Here is an 18,152-nt window from a genome sequence, read left to right as displayed (position 1 = left end):
CAATTAATGAGATATGAATGGATGTAGATAAACTTCTCATCACCTGATTTGAAGAAGGCAATCTCACCATCTCAGGGGGATGGACTTAATGTGGAAGTTTTACCTCGACAATGAGACTCTGATTTTGGACCTCAGCCTGATTAATGCATCACTCACCATTACTCTCACTCGTTGAAAAGTGGAAATAGGACTTTTTCTGGCCAGGATAGAATTATACTCCAACCCACAGCTGCTCAGCAACTGTGAGGGGATCGGATTAAGCATGCATCCAGTCATGGGGTCAGATCTATCACATATTATCCCCCAGTAAAGTATGTTGAAGGGTTTTGAGAAGTCCGTGTGCAAGCTACTGCTTGGGATTATAGTCTTTGGCAGAAATGTCATCTTTGGCTAAATGGGTAGATGTTAAGAGTCAGCGATAAAACACTAAAGAGAAACGCAAGGTTGATCCTATTGTTAAAACAAAGTAATGCCTTGCTTGAGCTTCCATATGAATAGGGGAAATTTTCTGTTTTTTTAGCATTAGTAACACGTAAAATCATGCTCCTGACCATCCTAATACTAAATGAGTTTTCAAATCTTTGGTATCTTTATTACGTCAGAGTCTATGGTCAGCAGTGAATGGGCAATGTCAATCTGTCTTTATAGGTTGTCACGAGATTTTTAAGAGGGCGTTTGTCTGGCGATGGCCAAGCAGTATTGTATTAATCAAAAGATCCAAGTAATATTGGATTTGGGTTGGAATCTCACCACATCACACTGCAGAATTTGAATTCAGTAAGAATCTGGAATTCAAAGACTGATGACCATGAAGCCATTATTATAAAAACCCATCTGGTTTATCTAATCTCTTTTTGGGAACAATCTGCTGTCCATACCAGCTCAAAAAACATACAAAATATTTGTATAAATCAGCCTTTATCGTACCTTGGTGGATCAGGATAATGTGGGCAAGTTTATGTCAACTGTTTTATGCACCATTGCAGCATTTTAAACTGGAGCAGGAATTTTAGTGGCTGGTGCAGGCTGCCCCGTCCCTAATATCTTCATGTACTTCTGAAAGTAATTTGTAATTGAATTTGATTGCTGTTACCATGACTTATCCCCATTGCTTGTTTTAGCACAAGTGAATTTTCAGTGTACTTTAACCTATTTTTGCATGTTATCTAAGAGCCTTGTGGGCAAATTCATGCTTTTTATATTCTTAATGCTTTCTATGGTACTAATGTAGTAAAACCTATGGAAAAGCTGGCAGGTCAGACAGCACATTCCTGATTTCTGCATTTAACATTGCATTTGTGGAAGTCTCTATCCAATTTACTTCCCAAGTAGCAGTGAGTGCTGATAACCCCTCCCCGATTCCTAGCACAAAATCTTGGCCATACTTTGTATCCATTGGGCAATCCCCTCAACCTTTTAGCAAATTTGCTGGCTGATATGTGACCATGCTTCTTACTTCCCTTCCCTTGGTGGAGATGTTCATGACAGCTTGAAGCTTCTGTCCTTTAACTATTTCTCCATCTACAGACAAAACCTAATCTGCAGGGTGTTCCCATCAGTTTCTGCTTTTTTTTCCAAATTGCTGCAATCTTTACTTTAGCTCTTTGTTCTCTGTCAGATCAGTGCAAATTATGAATTGAAATTTGTGTTAATGCACTGTAACTAGTGACAAATACAGTGTTCAAGAGCATTTATTTTAGTTTAGAACAATGTGATAATTTTAAAGTTCTTTTTGAGTAGGAACAATACAGCAAACTGGAACTCCCTCAGCAGTTACCCTGTTTATTATGAGTAGAGTTGGATTTTGCTGAGTTGCGGAGGAGTTTACAAAATGTCATAAATTCCAGCATATTCCTGCATCCATAGCAATTTTTTTAAAAAATGTTTCGTCGGTGAGTGGTCGGAGTGTTGAAAGTTATCCATCTATCATTAACAAGAGACCAGAAAGGCAATTTGGTAATTACAGAGCCTATTAAAATAGCTTTTCCCAATATTTTCTGAAATTTCTGCACTCCACCCTACTCTGAGGCCTAATCTCAGCTAATGGATAGAGAAACATGGCTGCCTGGAATGAGCTGGTGAAGGGGTAACAGTGCATCCATTAAATGATCCCAGAGCCATCATAGAATTCCTACATTGAGCCAAAGTATCCACACCGACTCTCAGAAGACCCATTCCCCCTACCCTATTAGATTAGATTAGATTATATTACTTACAGTGTGGAAACAGGCCCTTCGGCCCAACAAGTCCACACCGCCCCGCCGAAGTGTAACCCACCCATACCCCTACATCTACATTTACCCCTTACCGAGCACTACGGGCAATTCAGCACGACCAATTCACCTGACCCTGCACATCTTTTTTGGACTGTGGGAGGAAACCGGAGCACCCGGAGGAAACCCACGTAGACACGGGGAGAACGTGCAAACTCCACACAGTCAGTCGCCTGAGGCGGGAATTGAACCCGGGTCTCAGGCGCTGTGAGGCAGCAGTGCTAACCACTGTGCCACCGTGCCGCCCACTATATCTACCCCTGACTGATGCACCTAACCTACACATCTCTGAACACTATGAGCAGTTTAGCATAGCCAATTCACCTAACCTGCACATCTTTTAATTGTGAGAGGAAGCCAGAGCACGAGGAGGAAACCCACCCAGACACGGGGAGAATGTGCAAACTCCATGCAGACAGTTACCCAAGGCTGGAATTGAACCCAGTGCTATCCACTGAGCCACCATGCCACTGTGGTTACCATAACTATTATTAGTTCACTTTGTGAAGGGCCTCCCCCAATCCACTGATGGCTGGACAGCTGTGGCTGCATTTTGATTTGTTTCTTGTACTGAAAACGTCTTCAGAGGGCACCTCCATCTTGTGGCATTCTCTCATTCACCTACCTTTGACAATCTTCCACCATTGAATGGCTGATTTTGGCTTACCATAATTCCGAGTATACCCCGGATGTCCTTAATTAGACAGGACTTCAAGAGCCAACAACATATTTGATTGCCTCATTCAAAATATCATTCTGAGCCCCACTGGGCGTTTGTGACTCCTTAACTCGTATTTCATTTTGAATGATAATCCTACACCGTGTTTTCTATTTTGTTATAAATTTTCTGTAATGCTGGAAACTGCAATATAACTTTTGCAAATTTCTGGTCAAATTATATCTTATTTCATGATATTTTATATTAAAAATGAAAAGTATCTTAGCTGAGATCAGTATCCAAACAGCCTTTTCTTCATGTAGTTTATATGATATTTAATTGGGTTTTGTGATAATTTTGAAGTGTATTTTAATAATAAAAATGATTTTTACAATCTATATTCCCCATGGCAACAGAAGTTCAATAAGTGCACTTAAACACAGTTTGGAAAGATGCAAGATCTGTTTGTCTATGTATTTATTTCTACAGACTTATTTCTTTTTATTTATATCAACAGTAGTCTAGTCTATTTAATGCAAATATCCATGAAAAACAATATTAATAAGTAATCACAGTGTAATATTTATCTGAATGCAAGTTAAGATATTGCTGTGTATGATATTTCTCAGCGCATGATTGCAATATTCCCAATTCTATATTCTGCGCAGTATGGGTAAATAATGATAACAAGAAATGAAAACTTGTAGTTATATGGCTTCTTTCAAGTCTTTGATGTTCCAAAGAATTTATAAGCATTGAAGGAGCTGTTTTTTTCCAAATTGTGAAGATTGTTACAATATACATTATATGGCAGTCAATGGACTCATGGTAAGTCTCACAAGCGGCCATGAATTACAGACCAGATAATCAGTTTATTGATGTTGATGAAGGGATAAAAATTTAACGTAACACTGGTGACAGCTCTATTCTTCTTCAAATTGGTGTCACAAGATTTTTTTTAAAGCTCATCTGAGAGCACAGAAGCCTTAATTTGATGTTTGTTCGAGGTGGATTGAAGTGTTAGCCTGCAATGCACTGGGAATCCTAGAATTATCAATAGATGATTACTGGGTATTCCTTGGTATTCATTGTTTCACATATCTATCCTTATTTTACTAAGGAACAGTTTCCTGTTTTTGTTGTTTTGTTCTTGAATCGTTATTTTGGCTTGTTGAAAATTTATTCAATAATACTTGTGGGATATAAATTCCAAATTTAAAAATTCTTTTGTTTTTCATTGGAGTTTTCCAAAATTATCTCCTAAAAGTAATGAGACCTCTGTATCATGGCCATGTAATGTCCCTCACAGATATAATACTTACTCATGTCGCTTGTAATTTGAAAGGTTGCTATGCCTTCACTGCAGAGTTCTCACTCAGAGGAGAAGACTTCTTTTGTACACTGCCTACAATGAAAATGTAACACACATTTATAAAGACCAGATTTACCATTTGGTTGCACCTCGTCAAAGTAAGTCATTTCTCATTGCTAGTTGCTGAATGAAGGTTCTTTATTTTATTTTTCTATGGAAATGCACACCAGACTGCAATCTATCTATCGTAAATGATGTTGTGTGCTGTAATGCAATTCAGAGACCTTCACAAGTAGAACAGAACCATATGACCAATATATCCTAATGGGTTTTTGTTACTGCAGGCAGCAAATGACAGGAAATGTTGTGCAAAATCACAATGTTATATAGGATATGCCCCAGTAAGCATAAGGTTCACACACCCCCTCATGAAATGTTGCAGGATGAAGAAATTGAAAACAAGTCACCTACAGATATTGAGCATTAAAACAACTCAGTAGTAATAAAATAACTCAACAATCATCAAGTGTCTAAACTGTGACTGGAAAAGTGACCAGTCCTTTCATGCTTGAAAGGAAATATTAACCTGGATTTTTACAATGCTCAGATAGTCATTTCTGAATTATAGATGGGAGTTGTGCAAGGCAGGCTCCCCAGGGTTGGAGGCTTGAAGGTGCCTGGAACATTGATTCAGCTGATCAATATGCCTTCACCTCGATCTTTTGAGAGAATCTATTTAAATCTGAGAATTCAAAGGGTTTGGCTGAAATTAAGTAGATAGCTATTAAACAAAAATTAATCTGTTAAATACTGACTTGAGCTCCTGAGTAGCTATTAAGCTGCACCACAACTTATCTCATGTCACTAAACCTCCAGACTCTGACTCAACACTCCTCTCCTCCCAAGACCTAACAACCTACCGTGCTGTTGGACATGCCACCCCAAAATACAGACTCAATCCCTGCCTTCACCCAGTCTGGACCTGATGACACACCAGGACCTGATATTCCCACTACAACTATGACTTTCACACTGGCATGCCAAAGGCAGCTAATTGTGGAGTGAAGAGTGAACACACAATTGTGTGAGCAGGCAGCCAATGTTAATAGTGATGTGATAGACACATGGTTATATAGAGACTCTGAAGATAGTATGAGGTCCAGACTCATGTTTCTATGCGTTTATATCTGCGAATAAACTATCACTTCCAAAATATCTTATAACCCAGCAACTTGTCTTTTCCTTCGAAGAGTATAAAGGAAGTAGGAGTATACTTAAGAGGGAAATCAGGAGGGCAAAAAGGAGACATGAGTTAGGTTTGGCAAATAGAGTTAAGGAGAATCCAAAGGGTTTTTACAAATACATTAAGGACAAAAGGGTAACTAGGGAGAAAGTAGGGCCCCTCAAGGATCCGCAAAGCGGCCTTTGTTTGGAGCCACAGAAAATGGGGGAGATACTAAATGAATATTTTGCATCAGTATTTACTGTGGAAAAGGATATGGAAGATATAGACTGTAGGGAAACAGATTGTGACATCTTGCAAAATGTCCAGATTACAGAGGAGGAAGTGCTGGATGTCTTGAAAAGGGCAAAGGTGGATAAATCCCCAGGACCTGATCAGGTGTACCCAGGAACTCTGGGGGAAGCTAAAGAAGTGATTGCTGGGTCTCTTGCTGAGATATTTGTATCATCAATAGTCACAGGTGAGGTGCTGGAAGACTGGAGGTTGGCAAACGTGGTGCCACTGTTTAAGAAGGGCGGTAAAGACAAACCAGGGAGCCTGATCTCGGTGGTGGGCAAGTTGTTGGAGGGAATCCTGAGGGACAGGATGTACATGTATTTGGAAAGGCAAGGACTGATTAGGGATAATGAACATGGCTTTGTGCATGGGAAATCATGTCTCACAAACTTGATTGAGTTTTTTGAAGAAGTAACAAAGAGGATTGATGAGGGCAGAGTGGTAGATGTGATCTATATGGACTTCAGTAAGGCGTTCGACAAGGTTCCCCATGGGAGACTGGTTAGCAAGGTTAGATCTCATTGAATAAAGATTTGTGTAAGGTCCAAAGCTGGAAGGATGAGACTAAGTATAGCGTGCTAGGTGTAGGAGTTTCAGTAATGAGGGAGGAGGATTATAGTATTTATAAGCAGCATCTAACATTCTTCTAACACTGTCTGAAAGATATCTATTTTTTCAGTCGTACTCATGCTAACATGAAATGTTGTCATGCTTGAATAAGGGAACGTTGCCTCTCATTCTTGGAGATTCTAAAGAATAAATGTCCAATCTCTCTTCCTAGGACTGTCCTGCCATCCCAGAACAAGTCTCGTAAATCATCATTACATTCATTTATGACAATAATATTGTTCCTGAGATAAGGGGACCAAACCTGAGCATGGGGGTACTCCACATCTGATCTAACCAAGCTCTTATTAAAGCAAGACTTCACTGCTCCTGTATTCAAATCCTCTTGCAATAAAGGATAACATTCCATTAGCATTTGTAATAGCTTGCTCCACCTACATATTAGTCTTGAGTGACTTGTTGACAAGGACATCAAGGTCCATTTGTACATCTGCACTCTTCACGTCTGTTTCTCAAACCAAGGTGGATGACCTCTCAGTTTTCCACATTGTATCCCATCCTTATCTATTCATTAAGCCTTCCTAAATCCTCCTGAGGCCACTTTACATCATTGTCATTACACATACATTCCACTGAGCTTAGTATTGTCCACAAATTTGGAAATATTACATTGGTCCCTGCCCATAAATCATGGATGGACTATCTGCAACTTGGGAATAAGTATTGATCATTGCAGTATCCACCAGTTACTGCCTGCCTGGAAAGGATTCTGGGTAATCCAAGATGGAGGATGTGAAAATTTGTGGCTGTAAGAGCTGCTTCTTTTTTGAGGTATTTTATGTTTTGGTGATGATTTCCTCGAATTTCAGAGCAGTAATTATGATTTTATAAGCGGTTGCATTATTTTGGAACTTTGAGGAGCAAAAGATCAAAACAATGGTACTATTTTAAATGAAGGTAGACTGACCACATGGTCAGAGAAAGAAACCTACACAGCTGTCTGACTCAGTAGTGAATCTATACAGTCACTGCCTTTGCTGTTTGGGTTCAAGTATCTCTGAATATTGGAGTGCATCAATGAAAAATTAACCTACATTTAAAGTCACAGCTGACCTTGGAGGAACCTGTGTGGGAGAGCTCACAGCACAGGAGAAACTAAGTACATAGTTTTAACATGTAACCTTGCTGTAAATCTACAATAGGGAGTAGAGTGAGTTATTTTTTGATTGTTTTATTGAGATCTATCTTTTGATTAAATTTTAAAAATATACAAACATGGGTACTAAGTTAGCTTGGAGCAATGCTTTTTGGAACAATTTTTTTAAAGCAGTAAGCCTGTGCTATTTTCTGGGTCTATAGATTGTTAAGGAGCAAAGATGGCCTTTAGTAGGTTGATGTGCTCTTCCTGTTGGATGGGGGAGGTTAATGAGAGTTTCCATGTTACTGATGATTATGTCTACAGGAAGTGGCTTCGGTTGCGAATCCTATCAGATCACATAGATTGGTTGGAGTTGCAGTTAGAGGTGATGGATAGTATTATAATAAAGGAGCAAAACCATAGATACAGTCCGGTAGATGGGTTACCACCAGGAAAGGTGGGAGAGGTAGGCAATTAGCGCAAGAGTCTCCTGGGGCTATCCTCATCTCAAACAAGTATGCTGTTTTGGAAGATGTAGGGGGTGATGGACTTTCAGGGGAGTATGGCATGAACAGCCAAATTTCTGGTACTGAGACTGGCTCTAAAGTAATGAGGAATAGCTCAGGTTCCAAGCAATCGATTGTGCTAGGGGACTTTCTAGTCAGACACACATACAAACGTTGCTGTGGCTGGCAGTGAGAAATCAGAATGGTGCCAGGATCAAGGATATCTCAGAGACTGTAGAATATTCTCAAATCGAGAGAGATTAGCAGGAGGTCGTTGTGCACATTAGAACTAATGATATGGAAAAAGATGAGATTCTGCATGGGAGAATATAGAAAGTTGAAAAGGATGTCCTCGAAGGTAATAATATCTGATTTACTCCTGGTGCTACAAGCTCGTGCGGGTAGGAATAGAAGGATAGAGCAGATGTATGTATGTCTGGGGAGCTGGTGTATGCGAGAACGATTCACATTTTTGGATCATTGGAATCTCTTCTGGGGTAGAAGTGACCTGTACAAGAAGGACCGGTTGCACACCGAATTGGAAGCAGACTAATATACTGGCAGGGAGATTTCCTAGAGCTGCTTGAAAGGAGTAAATCTAGTAAAGTGGATGGAAGAGGATTGTTGCTGAACAGAGAGATCCTAGAGTGCAAGTAGTTAGGATAGTGAAGAAGGCTTTTGGTATACTTTCCTTTATTGGTCAGAGCATCAAGTACAGGTGTTGGGAGGCCATGTTGTGGCTGTACAGGGCATTGGTTAGGCCACTTTTAGAATATTGCATGAAATTTTTTGTCTCCCTCCTATTGCAAGGATGTTGTGAAACTTTAAAGGGTTCAGAAAAGATTTACAAGGATGTTGCCAGGGTTGAAGGATTTGAAGAGGCTGAATAGACTGGGGCTATTTTCACTGGAGCGTTGGGGTCTGAGGGGTGACTTTATAGAGGTTTAGAAAAACATGAGGGGCATGGATAGGGTAAATATACAAGTCTTCTCCCTGAGGTGGGGGAGTGCAGAACTTGAAGGCATAAGTTGAGGGTGAGAGGGGAAAGATTTAAAAGGGACCTAAGGGGCAACTTTTTCATGCAGAAGGTGGTGTATGTATGAAATGAGCTGCCAGAGGAAGTGGTGGAGGCTGGTATAATTACAACATTTTAAAAGGCATCTGGGTGGTTATATAAATAGGAAGGGTTTAGAGGGATATGGGCCAAATGCTGGCAAATGGGACTAGATTAGTTTAGGATATCTGGTCGGCATGGTTGAGTTGGACTGAAGGGTCTGTTTTCGTGCTATACATCTCTATGACTCTAAGAGAATGACCAGTTTATTCCCTCATGCTGTTTTCCCTCTGTTAGTCAAGAATTACTCTATGTGAGTGCATTATCCCTGTCCCATGTCCTTTAATTTCTTTAACTGACCTCCTACGGGAAACTTTATCAAAAACCTTCTGAAAGTCCATTATCTCTCCCTTATCAATTTTGATAGTGACATCTTCAAAAAAGCTCCAACAAGATTTTTAAACATGATTTCCCAGTTGCAAATCCACATTCACTCTACCAGATCAGATCCTTATCAACCGGGTATCTATTTATTTCAATCCTTTATCATAGATTCCAGCATTTTCCATCCTAACAGAGTAAGGCTAGCAGGCCAGTAGTTTCCTGTTTTCTCCCTCGCTGCCTTCTTAAATAATGGGGTGACATTTGCTACCTTTCAATCCACAGGAATCATGGGTAAAATTGTTGACTGACTGGTTGATGGTAGCTCCCCCGCACCCTGCCTTCACTTTACTGAAGTCTACTGTCCTTAGCTTTCAGTGATGTCCATTTGCTTGAAGCACTTTCTAAGTTTGTTGGCACATGATGCAGGTGTGAGATTGATGTAGGACAATACCATTTAGTAGCATATCTACCTCCTTGCCTGATCAAATGTGACAAGCTGCCTAGTTTTGTGTCTGTGCTAAAAGGCAAGAGAGTAGCTCTGTGAGGTGCCAATGTGCAAACAGTCAAGGCTGCTGTGAGCATCCAAGTCGGTGCAATGTCACTGAATGCCAAGGCAGCAAGATGCAACCCTTGAGAAGCACCCCATTCTGAGGCATGAGATGACAGCCTGGCCCTGTACACAAAATGGCTTGGCAGCAGCATTGCAATGAAAGGCATTAGTGAGCTCCAAACCGAAGTGCTGAATTATATTAGGTGGGATTCAGAGATGTGCTATGACGATATGGTGATGCTAGAGCAGGTATAATCCTCTGTGGACGGAGGCTGCAAGTGGGCAGTGCACATGGAGGGTGCCCTAAGATTTTGGGGACGGCTGGCTAAGCCGAAAACCTGAAGAAGGGCCCAGGAATTGTATCCACCAGTAACATTCTCAAACTTTCATGTAGGGAATTGTTGCCAACTAATTGCGCTCCATCACTTGAGAAAATAGCAACCTTCTGTTATCTGAAAGAAGTACTCAAAACGTTTACTCGGATGTTCTTCCCTTGTGTGACAGCCAATAGTCAACTCGGATTTCAATTAAACAAACCTTTCTTTATTTAACTCAATGGTACCCTGATTCCAGTGAAGTGGCCAACTTTGCTCTCAGTGTAGGTCTTGCCTTGTGGTTCTTTCTCTTCTCTGAAGATGACGTCAGGGCATGTGTTTCTCAAATATTGCTCTCGCGGGCTCAGTCCTGCAAAATCCTTTGTGCTGGTAACTTTTACCCCAAGGAGAAAGTGAGGACTGCACATGCTGGAGATCAGAGCTGAAAATGTGTTGCTGGAAAGGCGCAGCAGATCAGGCAGCATCCAAGGAACAGGAGAATCGACGTTTCGGGCATCAGCCCTCCTGAAGAAGGGTTCATGCCCGAAACGTCTATTCTCCTGCTCCTTGGATGCTGCCTGACCTGCTGCGCTTTTCCAGCAACACATTTTCAACTTTTATCCCAAAACATGTTCATTCTTCTCGAACATCTCTGGGACTCAGCCAATTAATTGACCAAACCTGATAACAATATTTGCTCCCAGACAATGGAGTTTACAGGTAATTAACTCCCAAATGTTTGTAACAAGTTGTAAACAGCCACATTCCCTGCTCCATATCAGGTAATATGGTACCAAAATGTCTAGCACTCCAGCATAAAACCTCTCTTAGTTGGTCAATACAGGAATCTGCAGGTTATAGCTTTCAGGACAAGTCACAACATATCCTGGCTGCAGTTTTAACCAAGGTCAGAATTTAAACTAGCTTGACCAAAAAATCCCAGCATGCTTGATGGCAGCTTTTAATCAGTCTCATAGCCATTTCTGCTGCTTGCCATCTGATCACATTCCTGAAATAGTTTAGGTAATAAAGAGAGGTTGACTAATATAATTAGGCGTTTCGGGCTTATGCCCGAAACGTCGATTCTCCTTCTCCTTTGATGCTGCCTGACCTGCTGCGCTTTTCCAGCAACACATTTTTAAGCTCTGATCCCCAGCATCTGCAGTCCTCACTTTCTCCTAATATAATTAGGCCACTTGCCACTGTCTCCCAAGTTTCTCAGCTAGATTTTAAAACCTTTTATGCAAAATTGAACTTTAATTCTCAATGTCAAGAATCTAATTCTTCAACAATCCCATTCCATAAGAACCTGTTCTCACTATACTTGCCCATTGCCCAGCTCCTGATGAATTGGAAAAACACACTCCCTGAAATGAAAAAAATAACAGAAATCAAAAACGCTATGTACTCAGAAGATCTGGTAGCATCAGGTGTGTTCCCTAAACAAGTATTCTTTATACAAACACAGAGTAAAAGGCACAAAGAGAATGAATTACAAACGCAAATTCGATTTGAATGGTGGCCATCATTGAAACATAGATGCAAGATGGTCAGGGTTGGGAGTGAAACATACAAGGTCAATAGGAAAGACTCAAAAATGCCCGAAGGAGTGGAATAGCTTACCTGCTGATCAAATGACTTCAAGTATATTGTGGGATAGGATATAATGAGAGGGGAGCAGACAGGGAGAATGAGTACAATTAAGAAATAGAAGAGGATTTAAGGCAATAGTAAGAGTTGTATTTTGTACCCTTGGTACCATTTGCGGAGCAATAGAATGCATAAGCGCAATGTCATGATAGTGTTTTCAAAATGTCATGAATGTTGAAAATCTGTATATTTAAAGGTTAGCTTTGTTAAAGTGGTAGAAATGGTTCTCAAAGCAACCATTGGAATTATGGATTCAAACACTCATTTACCCCTGGAGGATACAACAGCGGACATCCCCATACATAAAAGTCTCCTTGGAATTCAATGGATATTCACAACGTATATAAGCACTATTAACTTTGGCAGGGACATTTGAAAGGTAAGTAACTGTGAATAGCCAACCATCGCAGTGAAGAGAAGACTTCAGACTGCATGAGCACAATGCCTTATTTGGAAGAAAATTTGGCTTTTTTTACAAGGTCACATGATTTATTGCAGGACGGTTAAGGTGGTCTTTCTAAGTGAGGATGTGGAGGTGCTGGTGTTGGACTGGGGTAGGCAAAATTAAAAATCACAACACCTGCTTATAGTCCAACAGGTTTATTTGGAAGTACTAGTTTTTGGACACAGAACTTGTAGCAAAAGATCAGTGTCATGCCACTGAAACAATATATTGAGCAAACTTAAATAGCTGTAAATAGCCACCACACTCACACCAATGTATACACACTCTCATAGGCTTATACTCCATTACACTCTCACACTCACTCACACTCATATGCACGCATTCACTCACACGCTCTCGCTCTCGACAGACACAGTGCCCCTCCTGGCAGAGAGAGTCCAGACTACTGTAAACAACTAGGCTGCTTAAAGAGCCAGACCTGCAGTTTCATGGAAGAGAAACAAGGGGACACTCTCTCCCCTCCCTCCCTCATTCCATTCACAAGCTTCCTGTGAAACCAGTCTACTGCAAATCAACAGTGGAAGCCATCATAGCTTCTGACATGTTTCAACATTGGCAAAGTCGTCAGTTTTGATAACTTGACAGCTCAATCTTGAAACAGTGTACCTGTCCTTGGAATAGAGCCTGAGTTCTATTTTATGATTTTTAAATAGTTTTCTTACCTAATCTATCATTAATTTGTGTGTGTGTGATCACAGGCAACTTGAAGGAATTTTGTTTTCCCCCAGAGGATGATGGGAATCTGGAATTCACTGCCTGTAAGGGTGGTAGAAGAAGAAACCCTAATAATACTTAAGAAGCATTTAGATATGTAGTTGTGATGCCAAGGCATTCAAGGTAATGGACCAAGAGTTGCAAAATGGGATTAGAATAATCTAGTAGTTGTTTTTGACTGGAGGGCCTTTTTCTGTGCTGTCGCTTCCTATAACTCAGTCCATTCGTGACAAGCTAACTTCTTACAATGTGTCTGAAATTCTGTGCATTAGCATTATAAATCTTAAATGTTTGGTCAACTCCAAGGAATGGACGCCTGAAGCCTTTTACATTGTAGAAACAACTCACCCAGCTATCACTGGTCGAACAACAAGCATGGATCTGTTATCATGAGGTAACAAACTCATCAGTTGCATTACTTATGATTGTAGACCACAGCACAAAGCCTGTTCACAATCTGACTAACTTTTACCCAGACAGTTTGATGCCATTAACAAATGTTACCAACAAAAGGCAATGCCCAACTCAATATTGGCCCTCCTTTGTAAGTGTAATGTTCGCATTCAAGCTCAAACTGGAATTGGATTCCGTGGTGCAAAACAACATCATCAGGCAAATTAAGCATCACATTGACTGGTGCAACTCGATAAGGTATTGAAGAAGAAAAGGCATTTTATTTTCTGTTTGGATCCAACATGACTGAATATTGTACAAAAGAAATGCCCACACAAGATTCTCATTGTGGAAAACCTTGAATCTGTGTTCACAGGTGTCAAATGCATTTCTAGACTTGATGCCAAGAATTGAAATGGATCCATGTGCCTTTCCTCAGAGTCACAGAAACTTCAACTTTTCGAATTCCTGTCACAAGATGCTGTTTCCTCAGGTTACCATTTGAATTATCCATGACCCAGGACATATTCCGACAGCATATGGATCATAGATTGAGAATCTACTAGGCTGTCTCTGTATTACAGATGACATCACAAACCTGGGAAGAAACAAACTGAGAATTACACAAGCTTCTGTCAGCTCATGACAGCAGCAAGAACACATCATCTCAAGTTCAACCAGAAAAGAATTCAAATCAACATAATCCACCTTCTTTGTATCAATCAACTGGAATTAGACTTGATCCTCCCAAAATAGAAAAGTTGCAGAAGGTACCAACACCGAAAATAAAATTGATTAACAAAAGTGTCTTGGTTTCTTCAGCTTTTTATCTCTATATATTCTGAATTTTGTGGATCAGAAAATCGTCTCTGAAATCACTGCAAAAACGCACCTTTAGCAGGAATATCACTGGCTTAATTTTCAAACTCTCAGAAATGCTTTATCATCAGGATGTGTGTACTTCAGTATTATGATACCTTCAAGCTTACCACAGTGAAAGTTGTGAATCATTGAAATGCCCTGGAGTATCTCTATAAGGAGGGTAAACCTATTTCATTTGGTGCAGATAAATTACTCCAACATTGAAAGAGGAAACTTCCATTCCTGTTTACAGAATACAGCAATTTCACATGTTTCTAATCAGCAAATATTTAATCATTTATACTAACCTCAAACCATTGGAAATGACAATTCAAGTCACTCACAAGTGCACCTTCATGACTCCAGCGACTACCTATGAAGATGTAAAGGAACAATTTAAGTACAATATAAACTAGATTCTGAAATGACTATGTCATAGATTCCTTACACCAAGTCCACTCTGACCCTCTGAAGAACATCCTGCCCCCTATCTTATCCCTGAAATCCTGCATTCACATGGCCAATCCACCCAAGCTGCACATCTTTGGATTGTGGGAGGAAACTGGATTCCCAGGATGGAATCCACACGGACACAGTGAGAACATACACATTTTATACAGACGGTCAGCTGAGGGGGGAATTGAATCCGAGTCCCTGGTGTTGTAAGGCAGCAGTGCCAACAACTGAGCCATTGTACTTTTGATGTTTATAGCCAACTTCCAGTCCCATAAAGAACAAAGGTATTCCTATCGAGCTACAGGTAGTATTTTTTGATTGAGTAGATAGTTTCAACATTATCTCATTCATTTTGGTGATAGCCAAGAAGAACTGATTCAGCAAGCTACATTTAGATGATGTCCAGCTTCAACAAAGTGACCTAACCATTCAAGTCCAAAGTAAGCATGTTCCTTCTGACCATCCAGACACAAACAACAAATTCCCAAGAATGTAATTTTTAAAGGAAAAAATGTGGCAATTCCACAACTCTATGTCAAGACACATTGGAGTAGAAGAAGGCAGGTGAGAGAATCTGATTCCACCTATTGACCCAGCATCAACAAGAGTATTGATCAAACCATGTGAAACATGGCAAATTCATCACATTCAACAATCAAGAACCTTTTTCTTCCACATGCCATTCCCTTCTGAGTCATTGCACAAGATTGTCACTGATTGTTTCCATCTGCTAGGACATGATTACATGAAAACATAGAACATTGAACAATACAGCGCAGAACAGGCCCTTTGGCCCTTGATGTTGCGCCGACCTGTGAACTATTCTCAGCTCGTCCCCCTACACTATCCCAAAATCATCCATATGTTTATTTAAGGATTGTTTAAATCTCCCTAATGTGGCTGCGTTGACTACATTAGCAGGTAGGGCATTCCACTCCCTTACCACTCTGTGAGCTAAGAATAGTTCACAGGTCGGCGCAACATCAAGGGCCAAAGGGCCTGCCTCTGACATCTGTCTTAAATCTATCACCCCTCAACTGTAGTTATGCCCTCTTGTACAAGCTGACATCATCATCCTAGGAAAAAGACTTTCACTGCCTACCCTGTCTAGCCTATCTAATCCCCTGATCATCTTATATCTCTCTATCAAATTGGCACAGTGGGTGGCACGGTGGCACAGTGGTTAGCACTGCTGCCTCACAGCGCCAGAGACCCGGGTTCAATTCCTGCCTCAGGTGACTGACTGTGTGGAGTTTGCACGTTCTCCCCGTGTCGGCGTGGGTTTGCTCCGGTTTCCTCTCACAGTCCAAAGATGTGCAGGTCAGGTGAATTGGCCATGCTAAATTGCCCGTAGTGTTAGGTAAGGGGTATGGGCGGGTTGCGCTTCGGCGGGTCGGTGTGGACTTGTTGGGCAGAAGGGCCTGTTTCCACACTGTAAGTAATCTTATCTAAAATCCTCCCTTAGCCTTCTTCTTTCCAATGAGAACAGACTCAAGTCTCTCAGCCTTTCCTCATAAAATCTTCCCTCCAGACCAGGCAACATCCTGGTAAATCTTTGCACCTTTTCCAATGTTTCCATGTCCATCCTGTAATGGGGCGACCAGAACTGTACACAATATTCCAAGCATTTTGTATAGTTGCAGCATGATATTGCGGTTCTGGAATTCAATCCCTCTCCCAATGAAACCTAACACACTGTATGCCTTCTTAACAGTACTATCCACCTGGGTGGCAACTTTCAGGGATCTATGCACATGGACTCCAAGATCCCTCTACACATTCACACTACCAAGAATCTTTCCATAAACCCAGTACTCTGCCTTTGTGTTATTCTTCCCAAAGTGCATCACCTCACAGTTAGCTGCATTGAACTCCATTTGCCACCTCTCAACCCAATTCTGCAGTTTATCCAAGTTCCCCTGTGACCTGTAACGTTCTTCCAAACTGTCCACTACTCCTCTGACTTTAGCGTCATCTGCAAATTTACTAATCCATCCACCTATGCCTTCATCTAAGTCATTTATAAAAATGACAAACAGCAGTGGTCCCAAACAGATCCTTGTGGCACACCACTAGTAACTGGACTCCAGACTGACTATTTTCCATCAACCACCACTCGCTGTCTTCTTTCAGAAAGCCAGTTTCTAATCCAAACTGCTAAGTCACCCTCAATTCCATGCCTCTGCATTTTCTCCATCAGCCTACCATGTGGAACCTTATCAAAGGCTTTACTGAAGTCCATGTATACCACGCCAACTGCCCTACCCTCATCTACATGCTTGGTCACCTTCTCAAAAAACTCAGTGAGGTTTGTGAGACACGACCTGCCCTTGACAAAACCATGTTGACTATCTGAAATCAAATTATTGCTTGCTAGATGATTATAAACCTAATCTCTTTTATGCTTTCCAAAACCTTTCCTACAATAGAAGTAAGGTTCACTAGTCTATAATTACCTGGGTCATTCTACTGCCCTTCTTGAACAAGAGCACAACATTTGCAGAATGGAGCACAATCCTCCAGTCCTCAGGAACTAAACCTGTAGACAATGACGACTCAAAGATCAAAGCCAAAGGCTCTGCTATCTCCTCCCTAGCTTCCCAGAGAATCCTCGGATAAATCCTATCTGGCCCAGGGGTCTTGTCTAATTTCACTCCTTCTAGAATTGATAACACTTGTGCATAACTAACCTCGATCCTTTCCAGTCTAATATCTCATACCTCATTCTTCTCCTCTACAATATTCTCCTTTTTCTGAGTGAACACAGATGAAATGTTCATTTAGCACCTCTCCGATCTCTACAGGGTCCACACTCAACTTCCCGCTTCTGTCTTTGACTGGCCCTATTCCTACCCTAGTCGTCCTTTTATTCCTCACTTACCGATAGAAAGCTTTAGGGTTTTCCTTTATTCTATTTGCTAAAGACTCTCTTTGCTCTTCTTAACTCTCTCTTTAAATCCTTCCTAGCTAATCTGTAACTCTCCATCGCCTCATTGGTACCATCCACACAAGCCTCTTCTTCTTCTTAACAAGAGTTGCAATTTCTGTAGTAAACCACGGTTCCCTTACCTTATCACTTCCTCTCTGCCTGACAGGCACATACCTATCAAGGACACGCAATATCTGTTCCTTAAACTAACTCCACACTTTGATTGTCTGCATCCTCTGCATTTTGCTACCCCATTCTATGCATCCTAATTCTTGCCTAATTGCATTATAATTGCCCTTGCCCCATCGATAACTCTTGACTTGTGGCATGTACCTGTCATTTTCTGTCGCTAAACTAAATGTAACTGAATTATGGTCACTCTCTCCAAAGTGTTCACCTACAACTAAA

This window comes from Chiloscyllium punctatum, chromosome 25 (assembly GCF_047496795.1).
Source record: "Chiloscyllium punctatum isolate Juve2018m chromosome 25, sChiPun1.3, whole genome shotgun sequence".
In the NCBI taxonomy this organism is placed as follows: domain Eukaryota; kingdom Metazoa; phylum Chordata; class Chondrichthyes; order Orectolobiformes; family Hemiscylliidae; genus Chiloscyllium; species Chiloscyllium punctatum.
Note: the sequence above shows the minus strand (reverse complement) of the source record.